Below are 25,471 nucleotides of genomic sequence, written 5' to 3' on the forward strand. Positions count from 1 at the left end.
CCCTTTTCCGGTTCAAATGTTTGTATTTTTTTCCTCACTCAAACATTCCACATGCATTTCAGTTGTGTGAAAATGAAAGTCACTCAGTTGTGTCTGACTCTTTGTGACCCCATGGACCCATAAAGTTCATGGAATTCTCCCAGCCAGAATACTGGATGAACATTTAAATTAGCAGAGTCAGTAAAGCCGATTGCCCTTCCTAATGTGAGTGAGCCTCATCCAATCAGTTGAAGGTCTGGCTAGAAGAAAAACGTTGACCCATACTCCAGACTGGGACATCCACTCTTTTCTCTGCTTTCAGATTCAAACTGAAATGTTAACACTTCCTGGGTCTTGAGTCTGCCAGTCTTATGGTGGGAACTACACCATCAGCTCTCTTAGTTCTCAGGCCTTTTCAGACTGGAAATAAACTGATGGCTTTTCTGAGTCTCCGCGGTTGACTCACTCTGTAGATTTTAAAATTTGCCCACTTTAATAATTATAGGAGCCAGTTTTTTTATCATTAACTTCTCTCACTGTTTCTCTCTCTATATATGTACACACACACATACATACACACACATTATACATATGTACACATATATATACAAAATTCTGAATGATTTTATTTGACAAAAATCATTATTTTAAACACCATGTATGCTCACTCAGTCATGTCCAACTCATTGCCACCCTGTTAACTGTAGCCTGCCAGACTCCTCTGTCCATGGGATTTTCCAGACAAGAGTACGGGAGTGGGTTGCCATTTTCTACTCCAGTTTAAACACTATCCTTGCTTATTTTTCTTACTGATGAAAGAGGAGGATTAATTCGTCTTCTAGTCTACAATTGCCATGATCTATTCCAACAGGAAAGCTTTGGAGTAGAATAGATCAGGTAAAACAAGGAGGATAGCTGTGAACTGCTCCTTGAATTCTTAGGTGTGATGTCCTTTCACTTACTGAGGTCAACTTCTTTCTACTTAATATACTTCTAAAAGTATCAAACTAGTGATAAATGCCATTCCATTTTTCATGTCACAAATACTTGGCCAGGAAAGGAAAAAAAAAAAAAAGATTTACACAGAACAGCTAAAGTCAAATTCATAAATAACGATGTTTTAAAAGGTGAGTTATTTCTATTCTACACAATAGCAAATACCTACATTATTCATTTTTGAGTTGATCTTATCTGAATTCTCACACTTTCCTCTGGGTTGGGGAGAATAAAAAAGCATTCCTTGTCTTAAAAACATACCTTGCTTAAAAAGGCAGTTAATTCCTCTGGGAACATGTGTCATGTGATGTTGCTGGTTTCAAAAGACAGACTCAAATAATAAGTCTATTGATTCCCCTTATTTATCCTACTAATGGTCATTAGGAATGCTATGTAAACAGATTTGTTCCTCTCAGATGAAATTCTGGGAAAAGAGGATCAGGAATTCAGATTTCTACTTTGAGATGATAAGTCTAAGAAAAAAAAAAAAAAACATTGAAAATTCTTTAACTCTGTAACTATAATTACTGGTCTAAATTCTACTTTTAAAATTTAAAGACTCAGCAGCTTTTGTTGATTTTGGAGGGGGATGGGAGTATAAATATTTAAACCACTAAAACAATTTGCATTTACTTCATTCCAGGCTACCTCAAATTTAGTGAGAAAGACATAATAAGGAAACCAAAAATGTGTGGAAACCTGGAGAAAGGCAGTGAGGTGAGAGACTATTGCAATGAGTGGACTGCTCAGTGATGGTTGGAATTATACAAAAAAAATCTGGAAATGTGAAACCCAGTGTCTTAGAGAAAAAGTCTGAAACTAAGTGACAAAAGATGTAAGTCTTTAGCTGAATTTTAGTCATTTACTAGCTCTAGTATGGGCTTGATATCCTCAAACATTTAAACCATGTGGAAGATCCCCTGGAGGAGGGCATGGAAACTCACTCCAGTATGCTTGCCTAGAGAATCCCATGAACAGAGGAGCCTTGTGGGCTATAGTCCATAGGGTCTCAAGGAGTCAGACATGACTGAGATGACTTAGCACACATGCATTCGAACTGTGGTGCTAGAGAAGACTCTAGAGAGTCCCTTGTACAGCAATGAGATCAAACCAGTCAATCCTAAAGACAATCAACCCTGAATATTCATTAGAAGGACTGATGCTGAAGCTCCAATACTTTGACCAAGTGATGCAAAGAGCTGACTCATTGGAAGCAACTCTGATGCTGGGAAAGATTGAGGGCAGGAGGAGAAGGGGGCGACAGAGGATGAAATGATTGGATGGTATCATCAACTCAATGGACATGAGTTTGAGCAAACTGGGAGATGGTGATGGACAGGGGAGCCTGGTGTGCTCTAGTCCATGGGGTCGCAAAGAGTTAGACACCACTTAGTGACTGAACAACACTATACACACACACACACACACACACACATGGGTTTATACACACACATACATAAAACACTTTCTATATTTGTTATCCACACCTCAATAGATGAGTTTCAAATAAAATCATGAATGTAAATGTGTCTGGTAAATTCAACTCAGGAGCTATAACTGATTTGAGAATGTAAAGAAGACAATCCTGGGGACTTCCCTGGTGGTCCAGTGGTTAGGAATCCACCTTCCAATGCAGGGAATGAGGGTTTAATCCCTGGTCAGGAACAAAGATACCACATACCACTGGGCAACTAAGCCCATGTGCCACAACCAGAGAGAAGCCAGTGTGATGCAAGAGGAGCCCTTGAGCTGCGATTAAGATCTGATACAGCCAAAAATAAATCAATAAATACTTTAAAAAATGAAGACCATCCTGGCATGACCTGTGCCAGGCATGTAAGGCCTGGGAGATGGGAGAAGAAAGACACGAGAGGGGTTCAGTTCAGTCACTTAGTCATGTCTGACTCCGCAACCCCATGGATGGCAGCACGCCAGGCCTCTCTGTCCATCACCAAATCCCAGAGCTTGCTCAAATTCCTGTCCATCATGTCAGTGATGCCATCCAACCATCTCAACCTCTATCTTCCCCTTCTCCTTCCATCTTCAATTCTTCCTAGCATCAGGGTCTTTTCCAATGAGTTGGTTTCTTGCATCAGGTGGCCAAAGCATTGGAGTTTCAGCTTCAGCATCAGTCCTTCCAGTGAATATTCAGGACCGATTTCCTTTAGGATGGACTGGTTGGATCTCCTTGCAGTCCAAGGGACTCTCAAGAGTTTTCTCCAACACCATAATTCAAAAGCATCAATGCTTTGACGTTCAGCTTTCTTTATAGTTCAACTCTAATATCCATACATGACTACTGGAAAAACCATAGCCTTGACTAGATGGACCTTTGTTAGTAATGTCTCTGCTTTTTAATATGCTGTCTAGGTTGGTCATAACCTTTCTTCCAAGGAGCAAGTGTCTTTTAATTTCATCTGCAGTGATTTTGGAGCCGAGAAAAATAAAGTCTCTCACTGTTGTTGTTTTTTCCCCATCTATTTGCCATGAAGTGATGAGACCAGATGCCATGATCTTAGTTTTCTGAATGTTGAGTTTTAAGCCAACGTTTTCACCCTCCTCTTTTACTGTCATCAAGAGGCTCTTTAGTTCTTTTTCACTTTCTGCCATAAGGGTGCTGTCATCTGCATATCCAAGGTTATTGATATTTCTCCTGGCAATCTTGATTCCAGCTTATGCTTCATCTAGCCTGGCATTTCGCTTGACATACACTACATATAAGTTAAATAAGCAGGGTGACAATATACAGCCTGATGTACTCCTTTCCCGATTTGGAACCAGTCTGTTGTTCCATGTCCAGTTCTGTTACTCCTTGACCTGAATACAGATTTCTCAGGAGGCAGGTCAGGTGGTCTGGTATTCCCATTTCTTTTAAAATTTTCCACAGTTTGTTGTGATCCACATAGTCAAAGTCTTTGGCATAGTCAATAAAGCAAAAGTAGATGTTTTTCTGGAACTTTCTTGCTTTTTTGATGATCCAGTGGATGTTGGCAATTTGATCTCTGGTTCCTCTGCTTTTTCTAAATCCAGCTTGAACATCTGGATGTTCACAGTTCAAAAACTGCTGAAGCCTGGCTTGGAGAATTTTGAGCATTACTTTGGTAGGGTGTCAGATGAGTGCAATTATGCAGTAGTTTGAACATTCTTTGGCATTGCCTTTCTTTAGGATTGGAATGAAAACTGACCTTTTCCAGTCTTGTGGCCACTGCTGAGCTTTCCAGATTTGCTGGCATATTGAGTATAGCACTTTCACAACATCATCTTTCAGGATCTGAAATAGCTCAACTGGAATTCCATCACTTCCACTAGCTTTGTTCGTTGTGATGCTTCCTAAGGCCCATTTGACTTCATATTCCAGGATGTCTGGCTCTAGGTGAGTGATCATATCATAGTGGTTATCTGGGTCATTAAGATCTTTTTTGTATAGTTCTTCTGTGTATTCTTGCCACCTCTTCTTAATATCTTCTGCTTCTGTTAGGTCCATGCCATTTCTGTCCTTTATTGTGCTCAGCTTTGCATGAAATTTTCCCTTGATATCTCTAATTTTCTTGAAGCGATCTCTAGTTTTTCCCATTCTATTGTTTTCTTCTATTTCTTAGCGTTGATTGCTGAGGAAGGCTTTCTCATCTCTCCTTGCTATTCTTTGGAACTCTGCATTCAAATGGGTATAGCTTTCCTTTTCTCCTTTGCCTTTAGCTTCTCTTCTTTCTCAGCTATTTGTCAGGCCTCATCAGATAACCTTTTTGCCTTTCTTTTTCTTGAGGATGGTCTTGATCACTGCCTCCTGTACAATGTCATGAACTTCCATCCATAGTTCTTCAGGCATTCTGTCTATCAGTCTAATCCCTTCAATCTGTCACTTCCACTGTGTAATCATAAGGGATTTGATTTAGGTCATTCTTAAATGGTCTAATGGTTTTCCCTACTTTCTTCAAATCAAGTTGGAATTTGGCAATAAGGAGTTCATGATCTGAGCCACAGTCAGCTCCCAGTCTTGTTTTTGCTGACTGTATAGAGGTTCTCCATCTTTGGCTGCAAAGAATATAATCAATCTGATGTTTGTATTGACCATTTGGTGATGTCCTTGTGTAGAGTCTTCTCTTGTGTTGTTAGAAGAGGGTGTTTGCAATGAACAATGTGTTCTTTTGGCAAAACTCTTGTTAGCCTTTGACCCTCTTTATTTTGTATTCCAAGGTCAAATTTGCCTGTTACTCCAGGTAGCTTTTGCCTTCCTACTTTTGTGTTCCAGTCTATAATAAGAAGGGTATGTGAAGATAATAGAGCAAGGATGCTCAAAATGCTACAGGGACCAGGGGAATAAAGACCAGCTGTGAAGCAGGCCAGCTGAGGATTCTGGGTAATATGTCAGTGGGGACTGAGATAACACATGATCTTTTCAAAGGAAGAAAGAGCCTCTCAGCCCCAGTCTATCACTCCCATACAAGAATCCCAGCCAGAAGTGCTGACACTTCCAATTATTTGTGGGAAGCTCTAAATAGAGATTTCCACATGATATAAACTGAACTTTAATTTTTTTTAAATTCAAGAGGAGATAGGAATTAAAATATTCCAGTGAATGAAAGAAATAAACTTGCATGAATTACCTATTCTATAAAAGCAGACTGATCATTGAAGGAAATGTGAGTCACTTGGTTTAATTACTTGAATCTACCCAGCAGTACCTGAGTACCTGTGTGTCCCAAATGTATTGTATCAAAACTAATAACATTGAGTAACAATTGAAGCCACATGGCTTTGCTTTAAAATCTATTACATACTTGATGATCTCTACTTAACACCTGTCACATGCTCCCCCATGCTTCTGACACATTAAGTTGCAGAATACTCCTTGGACACAACAGACTTTTCACAGCACTGTGCTTTCTCAAATGCTGTTTCTTCTGCATGAAATTCTTTTCTGATTACTGCATAGCGGAGCTAAGGATTTTTCTTTAAACTCCAACTCAGGTGTAATTGTTTCTATCATCCAGTTTAAGCTCGCTATGTAGAAGTATTCATTTTGTGTTTCGTATTCCTATAGTTCTTTGCTTATATTCCTGTAATAGAATTTGCTAAGTTGAATTAAAATATGAGACATTTTTTATTTCAAAAGACTGAGCATCTAAAAGGTAGGAACTAAATTTTCAACCTGTTACACCAGCACACAGAGAGGTTACTGAAATATCATGGGTTCTCCAGAAACATTTGTTGAGAGGATAAACAATAGAGTTCCATTTCTACTTAATATATAGAATAGTGGAAAGAGTATTGAGTGAAAGATTATAGCTTTTCTTCAACCCAGTAAAGTCTGAAACTAGAGGGAACCATACAGACAGAAATCTGAGGAAAGACCACTGCTGCTGAAGAGAGATAAATACAGGCATGCACACTCTGTCTCTATACACAAGCAATTTTATTTATCCACTCATCAGTATACATGTAGGTTTTTCCCATATTTTGGCTATTGTGTATAATGCTACAATTAACATGGGAGTTTAGGTATCTCTTTCAGGTACTGATCTTCTTTCCTTTGGATATATACTAAGAAGTGGGATCACACCAGCTCTGTGGCATAATGCATAGTGTGTGGGATAACATCTAAGTACCAGTTTTTTCTTAATGTAATTTCTTCACTTATGATAAAAACATCTCTTGAATGACTCCACATACAACATTGATTAGTGGAAAGCTATTTGTCCGTATAATATTTTTAATGTATACATATGTCAACACATGACATTATGCCCTTAGTATACTTTTTACTTATTTATGACTCTCAGCAAGTTGGTTGGGCAGTGACATTTGGTGAGCCACACTGTGAAAGGTCTCAGCCAATGACACATGACTTCTACCATGTTAACCTGAGTTGAGAATGCTCTGCAATGGGCCACCATGCTGCTCACTTCACCGTGAGCCACCTTTCCCTCATTTATATTTATACTGTACCCTGTGGTTTTTTCAAAGTTATGATAGCTGACTGAAGATCTGTAAGATACGGTTTAGATGTGTTACAAAGTAGCTAAAAAAGTATCAGGTTGAGTGCTGGTCCTCTTTCAAGTACATGGTTGAGGAAAGAAGGGGTAAAGGTCAGAAGGCAATTAGAAACTGGTGAAAGTCTTTTGACAATATTTCAGGTGTCATAATACCACTATAGCCTGTAACAATTATACAACATTATTTTAACTGTAGTTGGCAGAAACACTGGCTGGAGGTATGCTTCAGGCAAATTTAGGGAATTGAAGAAAACAATTTCGAAAACCAGTTAGCTTTCCCATTCTCTAGGATATACCCAATCTCTCTCACATTCTACAAATTGGTCATATGGTCATTTGTTGAATGAATGGCCTGACAATTCATTTATGACTGCTGTGAATGAGTGATAAATTAATGACAACTGTACATGGTAACTAAAGACTAGGACTATATATGTAGTCTTTGTAGGATGTTGCTTGTGTCTATAACTTTCAAGTCCTGGTATGAGGCTATCCAATATCTGTAATAAAGAGTCAACATTAGATTGTACCTGAGTAATCAGTTATTTATGTTGAGTCCAATCATGGCTTCTTTGGTTAGCTGTTTTTAAGATCACACCTGCAAAATTTCTTCCCATGTGCTTCTTAAACCTCTGATTCTAAGGAGATAATTCCCCAAATGATGGTTTCTCAACCTTTGCCATTCATCTCATATTAGGGTATAATCTTTTATTTGAAAGCACAGAAAGAAAATATAAACCAACAAGAGAGAGAAAAAGAGATTATTTTGCAATGTACCTGGAAAATTGTGAAATTTTGGAGGGTCTCAGATAATATCAAGGTGTGTGATTATATCATCTTTGAGGTGATTCTGTCTGATTGGGTAACTGCCCTTCTCAGGACAATCAGTGAAGACAGTTCAGTTCAGTTCAGTCGCTCAGTTGTGTCCGACTCTTTGTGACCCCATGAATCACAGCATGCCAGGCCTCCCTGGCCATCACCAACTCCCAGAGTTCACTGAGACTCACTGAATCACCCATTGAATCAGTGATGCCATCCAGCCATCTCATCCTCTGTCGTCCCCTTCTCCTCCTGCCCCCAATCCCTCCCAGCATCAAAGTCTTTTCCAATGAGTTAACTCTTCCCATGAGGTGGCCAAAGTACTGGAGTTTCAGTGTTAGCATCATTCCTTCCAAAGAAATCCCAGGGCTGATCTCCTTCAGAATGGACTGGTTGGATCTCCTTGCAGTCCAAGGGACTCTCAAGAGTCTTCTCCAACACCACAGTTCAAAAGCATCAATTCTTCGGTGCTCAGCCTTCTTCACAGTCCAACTCTCACATCCATACATGACCACTGGAAAAACCATAGCCTTGACTAGATGGACCTTTGTTGGCAAAATAATGTCTCTGCTTTCAATATGCTGTCCAGGTTGGTCATAACTTTCCTTCCAAGGAGTAAGCGTCTTTTAATTTCATGGCTGCATCACCATCTGCAGTGATTTTGGAGCCCAGAAAAATAAAGTCTGACACTGTTTCCACTGTCTCCTCATCTATTTCCCATGAAATGATGGGACCGGATGCCAAGATCTTCGTTTTCTGAATGTTGAGTTTTAAGCCAACTTTTTCACTCTCCACTTTCACCTTCATCAAGAGGCTTTTTAGTTCTTCTTCACTTTCTGCCATAAGGGTGGTGTCATCTGCATATCTGAGGTGATTGATATTTCTCCCAGCAATCTTGACTCCAGCTTGTGCTTCCTCCAGCCCAGCGTTTCTCATGATGTACTCTGCATATAAGTTAAACAAGCAGGGTGACAATATACAGCCTTGATGTACTCTTTTCCTATTTGGAACCAGTCTGTTGTTCCATGTCCAGTTCTAACTGTTGCTTCCTGACCTGCATACAGGTTTCTCAAGAGGCAGATCAGGTGGTCTGGTATTCCCATCTCTTTCAGAGTTTTCCACAGTTTATTGTGATCCACACAGTCAAAGGCTTTGGCATAGTCAATAAAGCAGAACTAGATGTTTTTTCTGGAACTCTCTTGCTTTTATAATGATCCAGTGGATGTTGGCAATTTGGTCTCTGGTTCCTCTGCCTTTTCTGAAACTAGCTTGAACATCTGGAATTTCACAGTTCACATATTGCTGAAGCCTGGCTTGGAGAATTTTGAGCATTACTACTAGCATGTGAGATGACTCTACACATGGACATCACCAGATGGTCAACACCAAAATCAGATTGATTATATTCTTTGCAGCCAAAGATGGAGAAGCTCTATACAATCAACAAAAACAAGACCAGGAGCTGACTGTGGCTCAGATCATGAACTCCTTATTGCCAAATTCAGACTGAAATTGAAGAAAGTAGGGAAAACCACTAGACCATTCAGGTATGACCTAAATCAAATCCCTTATGATTATACAGTGGAAGTGAGAAATAGATTTAAGGGACTAGATCTGATAGAGTGCCTGATGAACTATGGAATGAGGTTCGTGACATTGTACAGGAGACAGGGATCAAGACCATCCCCATGGAAAAAAAAATGCAAAAAAGCAAAATGGCTGTCTGGGGAGGCCTTACAAATAGCTGTGAAAAGAAGAGACGTGAAAAGCAAAGGAGAAAAGGAAAGATATAAGCATCTGAATGCAGAGTTCCAAAGAATAGCAAGAAGAGATAAGAAAGCCTTCCTCAGCGATCAATGCAAAGAAATAGAGGAAAACAACAGAATGGGAAAAACTAGAGATCTCTTCAAGAAAATTAAAGATATCAAGGGAACATTTCATGCAAAGATGGGCTCAATAAAGGACAGAAATGGTATGGACCTTACAGAAGCAGAAGATATTAAGAAGAGGTGGTAAGAATACACAGAAGAACTGTGCACAAAAGAGCTTCACAACCCAGATAATCACGATGGTGTGATCACTCACCTAGAGTCAGACATCCTGGAATGTGAAGTCAAGTGGGCCTTAGAAAGCATCACTACGAACAAAGCTAGTGGAGGTGATGGAATTCCAGTGGAGCTATTTCAAATCCTGAAGATCATTCTGTGAAAGTGCTGCACTCAATATGCCAGCAAATTTGGAAAATTCAGCAGTGGCCACAGGACTGGAAAAAGTCAGTTTTCATTACATTACCAAAGAAAGGCAATGCCAAAGAATGCTCAAACTACCGCACAATTGCACTCATCTCACACACTAGTAAAGTAATGCTCAGTGAAGACAGGTAGATGTCAACTTGAATCTTGTATGTCCATCCCTGTAGATTTGGAATAGGATACTTTTCAAGGTGAAGAGAAAGACTGTTGGCAAAGGGCAGTTGAGTAACACGGAGCTAGCTTATATACTCTTCTGATGCTGTGACTCCTGGAACCCAAAGGATAACTAGGGTGGGATCAAAAATTCATTTGCTTATGTTTTTTGCTCTAACTGGATTCCTCTCTACCAAAATCTAACTTGCAAAATATCCTCATGATCCTTTGTTGTTGTCTTTTGTTTAGTCGCTAAGTCATGTCCGACTCTTTTGTGACCCCATGGACTGTAGCCCGTCAGGCTCCTCTGTCCATAGGATTTCCCCAGGTAAGATACTCGAGTGAGTTTCCATTTCCTTCTCCAGGGGATCTTCCCAACCCAGGGACCAAACCCATGGTCTCTCCTGCATTGGCAGACAGATTCTTTACTACTGAACCACCAGGGAAACCCCACGATCCTTTATTTGTCCATAAAACCTCCAGGATAGAATGAATTACTATTTTTTTCTGAAATCCTACAGCATTTATTATCTAAGTCACATTTTCAGTTAAAACCAATCCACTATTCATTTCTTGCACTTATACCACATATAAGACATTCTGCTAAGGAAATGAAGAGATAAAAGGGTCTCTGCTGGCCATTAGGCCATTTTAAATATAACGCGTGAGATCAACACGTCCATGATCAACCAAAGACGAGGCAGTCTTGGCAAATGTGTACTCAGACACCATGTGCTTTCCTGCCTCTGTCTTGTTAGTGCTTTTTTCTTCTGTCTGCAATGCCCGATCCCTAATATTTATTTCAGATAGAGCCCAAATGTTATTTTCTCTGCAAACCAAGACATTTTTTTCTATTAATACACTTCCTCCATAAAAGAACTAGGCTTATAAAAGCAATAGTAAGATATTTGTTCTTATGTGTGTTTCTTGTATCCCACTATAAATGTCTGAAGGGCAATGGGGATGTATTATTTAATGCCCATTTTCTGGCATGTAGTGTATCAGCACAGAGTAAACCATCAATAAATAGAAGTCAAACATATCTTTTGCCTCTTGTGTGAGTGAGCATGTCAAGTCCTGTTGGAGCTAGGGGCATGAAAGGCAATCTGTTACAGGAGAAATCACAAACATTTCATAATTTCCAATGTCGTTGTACTCTTAACAAGAACCGTGTATACTACTAAAGTATTTCCATTTTATAGGTGCAAAAACCAAGGCACAGAAGTGAATTGACTTGCTCAAAGTCCTGGGGCTTTAAATGTTAGAGCTATGATTTGAACCAGGCAGTCTAGTTCCAGTGTAGGGCTCTTTAGCAATTTTACTGCCTCCCTAAGAGAATACTATATTTTAAAAATGCATACTATATTCCTAGGATTCAACAACTATTATTTAATTTTTGTCTCCCTTTTATTCTGACTTACTTCCATCCCTGTCTTAACTGAGCAGAAATTCAAAAGCCAGTGCTTATGGAGGTGCTGACATCTTACAAATAAAACACTCTTCCTAAAAAGACACCTAAAGGCAATGATTGGAGAACTTCTCTATATATTTTCTCAAACATTAGAATCGAATTCTCTTGGTTCACTTTGTATCATTCTGGAGACAGCATTTCCATTAGACCACATGTGAATTTCACTGAAATACCAAAGATTCAAATGAGAGCATAGCCCAGAGACATTCACTTATACTGAAAATAGGCAGAAATCAGCAAATGCCAAGTGATGTAGTCAGAGGTCTCTGGCACAGACCCCTGTAGAGCTTTCATCTGCTGGAAGCATGTCACTCATCTTGGCATTTTGTGGGGAACCACAACTAAAGGACCAAGGCACATTCCCATCAAATGGTTATCAGATGCAAGTCTGCAGTTTCTCAAAGAGCACCCTGTGGTTTCGAATTAGCAGTTCACCGCAGAGCTAAAGACAATTCCAGAGGCCTCCTCCTTCAATTCTCCTCAGAAAAAGGAAATTAGTCAAACATAACTGAAAAGATAAGTAGTTTATTCCCTGTGATTGTCAGATACATTGACTTACCAGAAACACTATGTTGGAAAAAAAAAATTAATGCAACTTCTTACATGAGAGATGAGACAGTTATAGAATAACCTTAAACCCCCAGTGACATTGAGATCTTTAAAAAATAATTGCATAGCATAGAGAGAGGATTTACTGTTGTTGTTTAGTCACTAAGTCATGTTTGATTCTTTGCAACTCCAGAGATTATAGCATGCCAGGTTCCTCTTTCATGGGATTTCCCAGGCAAGAATACTAGAGTGGGTTTCCATTTCCTTCTCCAAGGGATCTTCCCAATCCAGAGATCAAACTCATGTCTCCTGCTTGGCAGGCAGATTCTTTACCACTGAGCCACCATGGCTCAGCTTAGTTAAAACTAATCTGCAAGAATGCTCAGTTCAGTTCAGTCGCTCAGTCATGTCTGACTCTGCGACCCCATGAATCGCAGCATGCCAGGCCTCCCTGTCCATCACCAACTCCCGGAGTTCACCCAAACTCATGTCCATCAAGTCGGTGATGCCATCCAGCCATCTCATCCTCTCTTTTCCCCTTCTCCTCCTGCCCCCAATCCCTCCCAGCATCAGAGTCTTTTCCAATGAGTCAACTCTTTGCATGAGGTGGCCAAAGTACTAGAGTTTCAGCTTTAGCATCAGTCCTTCCAATGAACACCCAGGACTGATCTCCTTTAGAATGGACTGGTTGAATCTCCTTGCAGTCCAAGGGACTCTCAAGTGTCTTCTCCAAACATAAATACATTCAGAGTTTTAAAAAAGTTTTCCGGATATCTTACTGGTTCTTTTGACTAATTGAATAAAACAAAAAATTGCAGCCCACGTCGTGACATTTACCTAAAATAAATACCATGAAAGAGATGTGATGTAAGTTCATTGTGAAAATTTCAGCTTTCAATGAAATGAAGACTTAGCCTATATAATTTGTCCATCAAATATTCCCAACAAAATTTGACTTGCTGAAATGAGCTTAGGAGACAAATAGCTATGATTTGCCCTCAGATACTGGAGAAGGCAATGGCATCCCACTCCAGTACTCTTGCCTGGAAAATCCCATGGATGGAGGAGCCTGCTGGGCTGCAGTCCATGGGGTTTCTAAGAGTCACACATGACTGATTGACTTTACTTTCACTTTTCACTTTCATGCATTGGAGAAGGAAATGGCAACCCACTCCAGTGTTCTTTTTTATTATAAAATTTTTTATTTTATTTTTAAACTTTACAAATTGTATTAGTTTTGCCAAATACCAAAATGAATCCGCCACAGGTATACATGTGTTTCCCAACCTGAACCCTCCTCCCTCCTCCTTCCCCATACCATCCCTCTGGGTCGTCCCAGTGCACTAGCCCCAAGCATCCAGTATCGTGCATCAAACCTGGACTGGCAACTCGTTTCATACATGATATTATACATGTTTCAATGTCATTCTCCCAAATCTTCCCACCCTCTCCCTCTCCCACAGAGTCCATAAGACTGTTCTATACATCAGTGTCTCTTTTGCTGTCTCGTACACAGGGTTATTGTTAGCATCTTTCTAAATTCCATATATATGCGTTAGTATACTGTATTGGTGTTTTTCTTTCTGGCTTACTTCACTATGTATAATAGGCTCCAGTTTCATCCACCTCATTAGAACTGATTCAAATGTATTCTTTTTAATGGCTGAGTAATACTCCATTGTGTATATGTACAACAGCTTTCTTATCCATTCATCTGCTGATGGACATCTAGGTTGCTTCCATGTCCTGGCTATTATAAACAGTGCTGCGATGAACATTTGGGTACACGTGTCTCTTTCCCTTCTGGTTTCCTCAGTGTGTATGCCCAGCAGTGGGACTGCTGGATCATAAGGCAGTTCTATTTCCAGTTTTTTAAGGAATCTCCACACTGTTCTCCATAGTGGCTGTACTAGTTTGCATTCCCACCAACAGTGTAAGAGGGTTCCCTTTTCTGAACACCCTCTCCAGCATTTATTGCTTGTAGACTTTTGGATCGCAGCCATTCTGACTGGTGTGAAATGGTACCTCATAGTGGTTTTGATTTGCATTTCTCTGATAATGAGTGATGTTGAGCATCTTTTCATGTGTTTGTTAGCCATCTGTATGTCTTCTTTGGAGAAATGTCTATTTAGTTCTTTGGCCCATTTTTTGACTGGGTCATTTATTTTTCTGGAGTTGAGCTGTAGGAGTTGCTTGTATATTTTTGAGATTAGTTGTTTGTCAGTTGCTTCATTTGCTATTATTTTCTCCCATTCTGAAGGCTGTCTTTTCACCTTGCTAATAGTTTCCTGTGATGTGCAGAAGCTTTTAAGTTTAATTAGGTCCCATTTGTTTATTTTTGCTTTTATTTCCAATATTCTGGGAGGTGGGTCATAGAGGATCCTGCTGTGATGTATGTCAGAGAGTGTTTTGCCTATGTTCTCCTCAAGGAGTTTTATAGTTTCTGGTCTTACATTGAGATCTTTAATCCATTTTGAGTTTATTTTTGTGTATGGTGTTAGAAAGTGTTCTAGTTTCATTCTTTTACAAGTGTTGACCAGATTTCCCAGCACCACTTGTTAAAGAGATTGTCTTTAATCCATTGTATATTCTTGCCTCCTTTGTCAAAGATAAGGTGTCCATATGTGCGTGGATTTATCTCTGGGCTTTCTATTTTGTTCCATTGATCTATATTTCTGTCTTTGTGCCAGTACCATACTGTCTTGATGACTGTGGCTTTGTAGTAGAGCCTGAAGTCAGGCTGATTGATTCCTCCATTTCCATTCTTCTTTCTCAAGATAGCTTTGGCTATTTGAGGTTTTTTGTATTTCCATACAAATTGTGAAATTATTTGTTCTAGGTCTGTGAAGAATACCGTTGGTAGCTTGATAGGGATTGCATTGAATCTATAAATTGCTTTGGGTAGTATACTCATTTTCACTATATTGATTCTTCCAATCCATGAACATGGTATATTTCTCCATCTATTAGTGTCCTTTTTGATTTCTTTCACCAGTGTTTTATAGTTTTCTATGTATAGGTCTTTAGTTTCTCTAGGTAGATATATTCCTAAGTCTTTTATTCTTTCTGTTGCAATGGTGAATGGAATTGTTTCCTTAATTTCTCTTTCTGTTTTCTCATTATTAGTGTATAGGAATGCATGGGATTTCTGTGTGTTGATTTTATATCCTGCAACTTTACTATAATCATTGATTAGTTCTAGTAATTTTCTGGTGGAGTCTTTAGGGTTTTCTATGTAGAGGATCATGTCATCTGCAAATAGTGAGTTTTACTTCTTCTTTGCCTGGAGAATCCTAGGGACGGGGGACCCTGTTGGGCTGCTGTCTATGGGGTCGCACAGAGTCGGACACGACTGAAGCGACTTAGCAGCAGCAGCAGCCCTCAGATACAAATAAGAAAATGTAGACTCAGCAGGGTGATTGGATCTCCTAAGATTCTGTAGGTCCTGCAAATAAGCAGGGCCTTCAAACATAGCCCTCCTAACTCTTAACCAATGTGTCTTTTACCATGAATACAGTTGTGGTTGAAAAAGATGTCTGAATTATTTTCTACTCTCTTAAATTTATTGAAACTTGTGGCCCAGTATGTAATATATCCTGGAGAATGTTCCATATGACTTGAAATGAATACTTGTTTTTTTCTGTTTAGGGATGGACTGTCCTATAGATCAAGTCCAACACATCTATTTTCTCATTTAAAACTGTTGCCTTCTGTTGCCTTGTTTTCTGTTTGTTTGAAACTAAACATCAGATACAGGAAGAAAAATGGGAAAATACAAACACACGATGACTGAACAACATTACCATGACAACAAAAAATTCAGTGGATCAATGGAGAAATCAAAAGGGAAATTACAGAAAACCTTGAGACAAATACAAATAAAAACATAACTTTCTAAAATCTATGGAATGCAGCAAAAGCAATTCTAAGAGAAAAATTTATATCATGTCTCAAGAAACAAAAATAATCTCAAATAAACAACATAGCCTACCATTTAAAAATAAGAAAAAGAAAAACAAAAAAAGCCCCAAGTCAACAGAAGGAAGGAAATAATAAAGATCAGAGATAAAATAAACGAATGAGGAAAAAAAATAGAAAATGAAAGTAAGAACTGTTTTTCGAAATGATACAACAAAATTGTTAAGCTTGTATGTTCATTAGAAAGAGGGACAGGGACTTCCCTGGTGGTCCAGTGGTTAAGAATCTGCCTTGCAGTGCAAGAGATATCAATTTAATCCCTGGTCCAGGAAGATCCCACATGCTGCAGAGCAACTCAGCCTTTGCACCACAGCTACTGAGCCAGTGCTCTAGAGCCCATAAGCCATGACTACTGAAGCCCACACTTAGAGCCTGCATTCCACAAGAAAAGTTATTGCAATGAGAAGCCTGCCCACCATAACTGAGAGTAGCCCCTGCTCGCAGCAACTAGAGAAAGCTGATGTGCAGCAACGAACACCCACCACAGGCAAAAAATAAAATAAAAATAAATCTTAAAGGGTAGGAAAAGAGGACCCCAATAAAGGAAACATGAAATGAAAGAGGACATATTATCAATACCACAGAAATACAAAAAATTATCAGAATACTCTGAACAGTTATATGTCAACAAATTGGAAAATCTAGAAGAAACTGATTGATTCCTAAAAGCAAACAATCTTTTAAGACTGAATCAGGAAGAAATATATAATCTAAGCAGAAAAATTACTAGTATTGAAATTAAATTAGTAATCAAAATACTCCCAACAAAGTTCAAGATCATATAGTTTCACAGGGGCATTCTACAAAACATATAAAGAAGAGTTAAGACCAAAAAAGAAAAAAAAAAAAATTGAAGAGAAGAGAATGTTCTCAAATTCACTGTTAAGAGGCCATGATTAGTTACACACATACCAAAGACACTACAAAAACAAAAAAGAAAATTACAGGTAATACCCCTGATGAATAGAGATGTAAAATTCCTCAAAATATTAGCAAACTAGATTCCACAATACAATACATAAAAAGTATCATGCTCATGAGCATGTGGGATTTGTCCCAGGGATTCAAGGATGGCTCAATATCCAAAAAAATCAATATGATACACCATTTTAACAAAAAGAAGGATAAAATATCACATGGATTCTGCAAAGCAATTATCCTTCAATTAAAAAATAAATAAATTTTAAAAATCACATGGATTAAATCAATGGACGCAGAAAAAGCATTTAGCAAAATTCAAAACCCCATTATGATGAAAACCTCAAAACAAATACAGAAGGAACATTTCTTAAAGTAATAAAGGCTATTTATGAAAAATCCATGGCTAATATCATCCTCAATGGTGAAAAGTTGAAAGTTTTCCCTCTAAAATCAAGAATAAGACAAGGATGTTCACTCTCACCACTTCTACTTAACACAGTATTTGAAGTTCTAGCCACAGCAACCAGAAGAGATAAAGAAACAAAAAGCATCCAACTTAGTTGGGAAGAAATAAAACTGTCACTATTTCCAGATGGCATAATACTATATACACAAAGCCCTAAAGTCTCCATGAGAAAACTATTAGAAGTAATACATGAATTCAGTAAAGTTACAGATACAAGAGTAATAAAGAGACATCTGTTGCTTTTCTGGATGCTAATAATGAACTATTGGAAAGAGAAAGAAAGAAAACAACCCTCCATTTATAATCACGTCATAAAGAATAAAATACCTAGGTATAAACTTAAACAAGGTGGTGAAAGTCCTATGAACAGGTCCTATCTGAGACCTGTAAGACATTGAACAAGGAAACTGAAGATGATACAAAGAAATAGAAAGATATCCCATGTTCATGGCTTTGAACAACACTGCTAAAATGTCCTTACTACCCAAAGCCATCTACAGATTCAGTGCAATCCCCATCAAAATATCCATGACATTTTCCACAGAACTAGAACAAATAATCTATAAAAGACCCTGAATTACCAGAGCGATCTTGAGGGAAAAGAACAAAGCTAGAGGTTTCATGCTCCCTGACTTCAGACTATGATAAAAAGCTAAAGTAATCAAAATATGGTAGTGGCATAAAAACAGACACAGATCAATTGGACAAAATAGATAGCCCAGAAGTAAATCCACACGCTTCTGGTCAATTAATCTACAACAAAGGAGATGTACCCAAGGTGAGAAAGACATTGTCTTCAATGAGTGGTGTTAGGAAAACTAGACAGCTATACATAAGAGATTGAAATTAGAACATTTTCTCATACCATATGCAAAAATGAACTCAAAGTGGATTAAGATAAATATAAGACTGGAAACCATAAAACTCCTAGAAAAAAACAAAAAAACAAAAAAGGCAGTTCAGTCTTTGACATAAGTCTTAGCAATACTTTTTTGGATCTATCTCTTCAGGTAAGGGGAACAAGCAAAAATAATCAAATGGGACCTATTCAAACTTAAAAAGTTTTGTATAGTAAAGGAAATCATCAAAAACAAAATGAATAAACAGCTTACTGAATGGGAGAAGATATTTACAAATGATATGTTGAATAGGGGGTTAATACCAAAAATATGTATAAACTCAGTATCAAGTAAACAATCCCAATTAAAAAATGAGAAGGCCTGAATAGACGTTTTTTCAGAGAAGGCCTATAGATGGCCAACAGACACATGAAAAGATGCTCAGCATCACTAATCATCCATGAGGTTCAAATCAAAAGCATGATGAGATATCGCTTCACACCTTTCAGAATGTCTATCATCAAAACCACAACAAATAATAAATGCTGGTGAGGATGCAGAGTAAAGGGAACTCTAATATATGTTGGTGGGAATGTAAATTTTTGCAGCCAGCTGGTGCACTGGGACGACCCAGAGGGATGGTATGGGGAGGGAGGAGGGAGGAGGGTTCAGGATGGGGAACACATGTATGCCTGTGGCGGATTCATTTTGATATTTGGCAAAACTAATACAATTATGTAAAGTTTAAAAATAAAATAAAATTTAAAAGAAAAAACAAACAAACAAAAAAAAACACTATGGAGATTCCACAAAATGTTAAAAATAGAACTGCCATAACAATATCTAGCAATTCTAAACCTGGGAATACATATGAACAAGATGAAAACTAGAAAAGACATGTGCACCCCGATGTTCATAGAAGCATTATTTATAATCACCAGGTTATGGAAGCAACTTAAGCATCCTCCAACAGAATATTGGATAAAGAGAATATGATTATGCACACTGGAACATAGTCAAAAAAAGAATGAAATTCTGCCATTTGCAACAACATGAATGGACCTGGAGAATATCCTTAATAAGTCTGACAAGAAAGACAAATGCTGTGTATTTTCACTTGTGTGTGGAATCTAAAAAAGCAAAATGAATGAATACAAGAAACATAAACAGACTCATAGATACAGAGAACAAACTAATGATAGCCAGTGGAGAGAGGTAGAGGAGGGACAAAATAGACAAAGAGGATTAAGAGGTAGAGACTCCTGGGTACAAAATGAATAACAGACTACTAAGTATACGATAAATAACATACAAGTATGTAATGTGAAGCACAGGGTGTGTATATATAATTCTAAATGGGGTGTAATCTATAAAACCATGGAACTACTATGTCATGCATAGTGAAACCAACATTGTAAATCAACTCATTAAAAAAAAAATACATAAGCACTTGAAGTTCCTAAACCCTTCAATGCACATTGTAACGACACAGAATTCACAAAACTGAGAACCAAGTAAGTATAGAAACTACTTAAGGATTTGAACAAGAATTTCTTCAGAGAGTTTGAATGAGATAATGTGAGTAGAGCACCTAACAGAATTAGTGAATATTTATCGAATAAATATCAACTTAGAAACAATGCCTGTGATGATGTTTTGTAAGCCGAGACATTTAGTTATTCTTGTGTTGAGTCTTAGTTGTGACTTCCTCCCCAGCCTCTTAATAAAAGAATAAAATTTCCTAAGGTCACTCTTGACTAGGCTCTCAGGCACATTCACCTTGCTTCAGTATAAATGCTTAACTTGTAAACCATAATTTGGAAGAGTTTGTAAATGAGATGATGTCACGTTGGGTGCATTCTCCATGTGCCTTGAAAGGAAGTATGAAAAATTGCTGTTGGCCTGTGATGGAGATAGGCATTTTCCACTCAGAGATTTAAGCTCATTCTACATCTCTTAGATTAATGTTAGTGCATTCTCCTAACCAAAGGAATTTTGCATTAGAGTAGGCAGCTGCTTTCACCTCTCCAGCTGCACCTCCTCAACAAACTCGGTTGATATTCATGTAGAACACAAGGCTTCAATGTGGGAATAATTGCTAGATTAGCTAATAACAGAGGTCCCTTCTTCCTGCTTCTATTACCCCTTGAATAGCTATTCTGACTGTTAAATCCATTTTTATTTCAGACAGAAGAACAAATTCCAGCAATTAGTGAACATTTTACAGTTCTTGACCTGTTTATAAGAGCATGTTTCTGTTGTACATATTATATGAGAACTCAATAAGTACAGCATGCTTCATTAATTGCAGCTGCTTTTATGCATGCCAATTTTTTATACCACATGCACTAATTTAAAATGCAGTAGCTCAAAGAACAAAATACAAAAAATAATGATTATTATTTACAGCCAAAGTTGTTTAACTAAGGAAAATGACTAAAATTCGGAATAATACCTTTAAAGAAAAAATTTAACCTCAGCAATTGCTTAAAGAGACAGTAGTCAGCCAGAGTTTTGAAAATATTTATACACTGTATAAATTAATTATTTAATAGTGCTTTGGAAAATGTTCATTGTTATAAGCACAACATCAAGGTATCTTCCGTTCCATTAGTTATACATTTTGATACTGGTACTGAAATACGATTTATTTTTAACAAAATTCACTTATTGTAAGTAAGCAGCTCAATGATTTTTAGTAAATTGTTGTTGTGCTGGAGAAGGCAATGGCACCCCACTCCAGTACTCTTGCTTGGCAAATCCCATGGACGGAGGAGCCTGGTAGGCTGCAGTCCATGGGGTCCCTAAGAGTCAGACACGACTGAGTGACTTCACTTTCACTTTCCATTTTCATGCATTGGAGAAGGAAATGGCAACCCACTCCAGTGTTCTTGCCTGGAGAATCCCATGGACAGAGAAGCCTGGTAGGCTGCAGTCTGTGGGGTCGCACAGAGTCGAACACAACTGAAGCGACTTGGCGACTTGGCGGCGGTGGCGGTTGTTGTGCTAATAGCTCAGTCATGTCTGACTCTTGCGGCCCCATGGGCTATAGCCCACCACACTCCTCTCCACAGAATTCTCCAGGCTAGAATACAGAAGTGAGTTGCCATTCCCTTCTCCAGGGGATCTCTGGCCCAGGAATTGAACCCAGGTATTCTGCATTGCAGGCAGATTCTTTACTGTCTTAGCCACCAGGGAAGCCCATTTAGTAAATTAATACAGTTATATAATCGTTACCATTGGAGAAGGCAACAGCAACCCACTCCAGTACTCTTGCCTGGAAAATCCCATGGACGAGGAGCCTGGTGGGCTGCTGTCCATGGGGTCCCACAGAGTCAGACATAATTGAAGCGACTTAGCAGCAGCAGCAGCATAATCGTTACCCAAATTCAGTATTAGAACATTTCCATTGACTTTTTGTCCCTTTGCAGTACTTTTCACTCTAACCGTCAGTCCCAAGTAACCACTGATATAGCTTTTGTCTCTGTTAATCTGCTTTTCAAGAAATTTCATATGAATATACCCATACGATATGCAGTCCTGTGTATCTGGATTCTTTCATTTAGCATAATGTCTTTGATGTTCAACCATATTGTATCATGTACCTTCACTTTTATCTTTTTATTGTCAAAGACTATCCCATTATATGAATTGCTGTTGTTCAGTTACTCAGTTGTGTCTGACTCTTTGCAACCCCATGGACTGCAGCATGCCAGCCTTCCCTGTCCTTCACCATCTCCTGGAGTTTGCTCAAACTCATGTCCTTTGAGTCAAGTGATGCCATCCAACCATCTCATCCTCTGTAATCCACTTCATTATAAGGATATGTCTTTTTAAATCCATTCACCAGTTAATGGGCATTTGGATCATTTCTACTTTTTGTCTACTATAAATAGTGCTGTTATGAGCAGTGTGACTTGCTTTGGCCAAAAGTATTTCCTTGTAAATAGTAATGATTGAAATGTACTTCCTATCTTGACTTTGGGTTCATCCATGTGACTTGCTTTGGTCAATGGGATATTCACAGATAAACAGAACCAAGCTTGTGTGGTTAGGTTTCTCTCTTGCATCTCTGCTGTCACCCTGAAAAATTTTCCAAGACTCTTCTGGTTGTTCAGTGGTTAAGAGTTGACAACATTAATTGTTAAACCTGCCAATGAAGGGAACCTTGGTTTGATCCCTGGTCAGGGAAGGTTCCACATGCCACAGGGCAACTAAACCCATGCACCACAACTACTCAGCCTGAGTTCTAGGGCCTGTGTGCCACAACTACTGAAGCCCACATGCCCTAGAGCTTGTGCTTTGCAACCAGAGAAGCCATGGCAATGAGAAGCCCACACACTGCAACTAGAGAAAGCCCACATGCAGCAAGAAAGACCCAGTGCAACCAAAAATAAATAAATTAAATAAAAAAAGTTTTCTCTGTAGTTACTGCCTCACAGCCTGGACCTAAGCATAAAACACAAGTGGAAAAGACATGCATTTAAACAACCGTGAAGAGCAAAGCCCAGATTCACCAGAATCCTGAAACAGAACTGCCCTGCTGAGCTCAGCTTGTAAGCTCAGCTGTAGCAGCTGCTCCTAAATTTGATAGCAGAAACATTACAGGTAATAGTCACTTAAAGCCACTGAATTTTGGAGTGTTTTAGTGTACAGGGCTTCCCTTGTGGCTCAGGTGGTAAAGAATCTGCCTGCAATGCAGGAGAGACCTGGGTTTGATCCCTGGGTTGGGAAGATCCTCTAGAGAAGGGAATGCTACCCCCTCTAGTATTCTTGCCTGGAAAATTCTATGGACAGAGGCACCTGGGGTCCTACAGCCCATGGGGTGGCAAAGAGTCAGACGTGACCGAGCGACTGAGACTTTTCACTACACTTAGTATACAGCAGTATTATGGCAATAGCTAATGAATACAGAAGCCATGCATAATCTGTCTGCCTCTTGCCTCACCAAACTTACTTCCTACTGTTTTCACTCTTCTTCTTGTAGCTGCTCTGACACGCTTCCATATGGCCCAAACTCACCACATGGGTAGTTCTTCATCAATGCTATTTCCTCTACCTGGAAAATTGCTTCTCCTCTGCCTTGCCTAACTCATCTCCCGGAAGCCTTCATATTTCAATTGACATATTTTTGCCTCAGAAAATCTATTACACTTTTGTGGAGTAACAAACTGCCTCAAAGCTTAGTGACTTAAAATACCATTTTATTCTCATGAAACTATGGGCAAACAGCGTGGGTTGGGCAGTTTTGCTTGGCTTCTAAGATCACTGCCTCATTTTCAGTCATCCAAGTCACCAAGTGAAGATAGATAGTTTGAAATTCATGACCTGGCATATGTAGTTTTCAGCTGGGCCATGTCCCCAGCAGGCTGTCCTGAGCTTCTTCGATGGATGCAGAGTCTCCAGCAGCAAGAAAGAACGTTTCAGGGCACAAAATGACTGCCTGCATCACATCTTATGATGTTCCATCAGTGAACAATCACGTGGCCAAGCCCAGAGTCATGCGTGAGAGGACTACCCAAAGGCCTGCGTATAAGGAGTCATGATAAAAAGAGGACTTATCACAGTTTTCCCTCTGACCCTAATGATTCATGTCCCTCTAACTTGCAAAACATATTAATTCCCTAAGAAGGGTCCCCAAGTATCATTCTATCATGGTATTAGTCTAAAAGTCTACAGTCTTATAATCTGCATTAAGGCTAGATGCAGATGAAACTCCTTGAGAGCAGTTCCTTACTATGGTCCTTAAGGATGCAGAGACGTGAGACATGAAAAGACAAGTTATTTACCACCAAATGACTAATCACAGTGGTGAAATAGAAACAAAAACTAATACATACTTTCATTCAAAAAGGGAAGGATGGAAGGAAGAAAGAATAGTCACTGATTTATCAAAATTATAAAGTACAACCAGGTGCAAGTTGTCAGGACCCCCTACTCTGACTGTGCTCCCCATAGGTTCCTCAGGCTACTGTTATCCTGTAACAGAATGAATAATGAATAAAGACTTCTTATTCAAAGGAAAATGGGGGTTTGGAGGAAGGTCCCATTTTCTTTAATCTTAGATTGTGGAACTTTCTTAAAACTTTTTTGGGTTTGCTATGTATCACATTGCATCCACTCTAATAGTCAAAATCCACATCCACAATTCCTTTCTGAGATAACCTTCTATCCAGGCTGTTTTGGGATTATGCTTGCATAGGAAGATGCTGCTAAAATTTCTAGAAACAGTTTTGCCTAGCTGAGCGGGCCTATTAAGCATAACTTTAAATGTTTTAGAGATAGTAACAAAGAATTATAGAGCTATATTCTTGATTTAATCGAACTTGAGGCCATTTCTTACTTGAAAAAGGGTTATGAAAGAGTTTTATTTTCCAACTTAGAAAGTCTTGGTTACATTATTGTCCCTCTAAAGTGTTTACAAAGTGAGTAGTTCTCTCTTTAGCTCATCTCTGTCTTCCTGTACCTAACCACATGTAGCAAAAAAAGGCCAGTCAAGGGACTTCCATGCTGGTCCAGTGGCTAGACTCTGTACTCCCAATGCAGGGGGCCCAGGTTCAATGTCTGGTTGGGGAACTAGATTCTGTGCGCTGCAAGAAAGATCAAAGATCCTGCATGTTGCAACTAAGATCCAGTGCAGCCAAACAAACAAACATATCAAACAAAAGAGGCCAATTGATATTTTTTCAACATTTCAAAATTGATATATTTTCAACATTCTTTTTGGTAATTTCCTGAGCAAAGCTAACCATGACCAATCCCAAAGTCAATGTAGAAGGGGTCCTCACAAGAGTGTGTTTTCAGCAAAACATATTCATTGGTGGCCAGCACTTTATCTGTGAAGAAGCATTTCTCGACAGTCTCAATTATAACGCTTCATTTTATACCTTCTTAGCGCCCTGGAGTTTTCTTTAAAACAACTGTATAATTTGATATTTAACTTCTGATTCCCTAAATATATGCTGCTGGGGACAAACATTATATTAATATCTTATTCACTGCCCTATTGTCAGCACATGAAAAGGATGTTTGTGCATGGCAGGCACTTTGAAGAA

Source organism: Bos javanicus, chromosome 14 (genome assembly GCF_032452875.1).
Source record: "Bos javanicus breed banteng chromosome 14, ARS-OSU_banteng_1.0, whole genome shotgun sequence".
Lineage (NCBI taxonomy): Eukaryota > Metazoa > Chordata > Mammalia > Artiodactyla > Bovidae > Bos > Bos javanicus.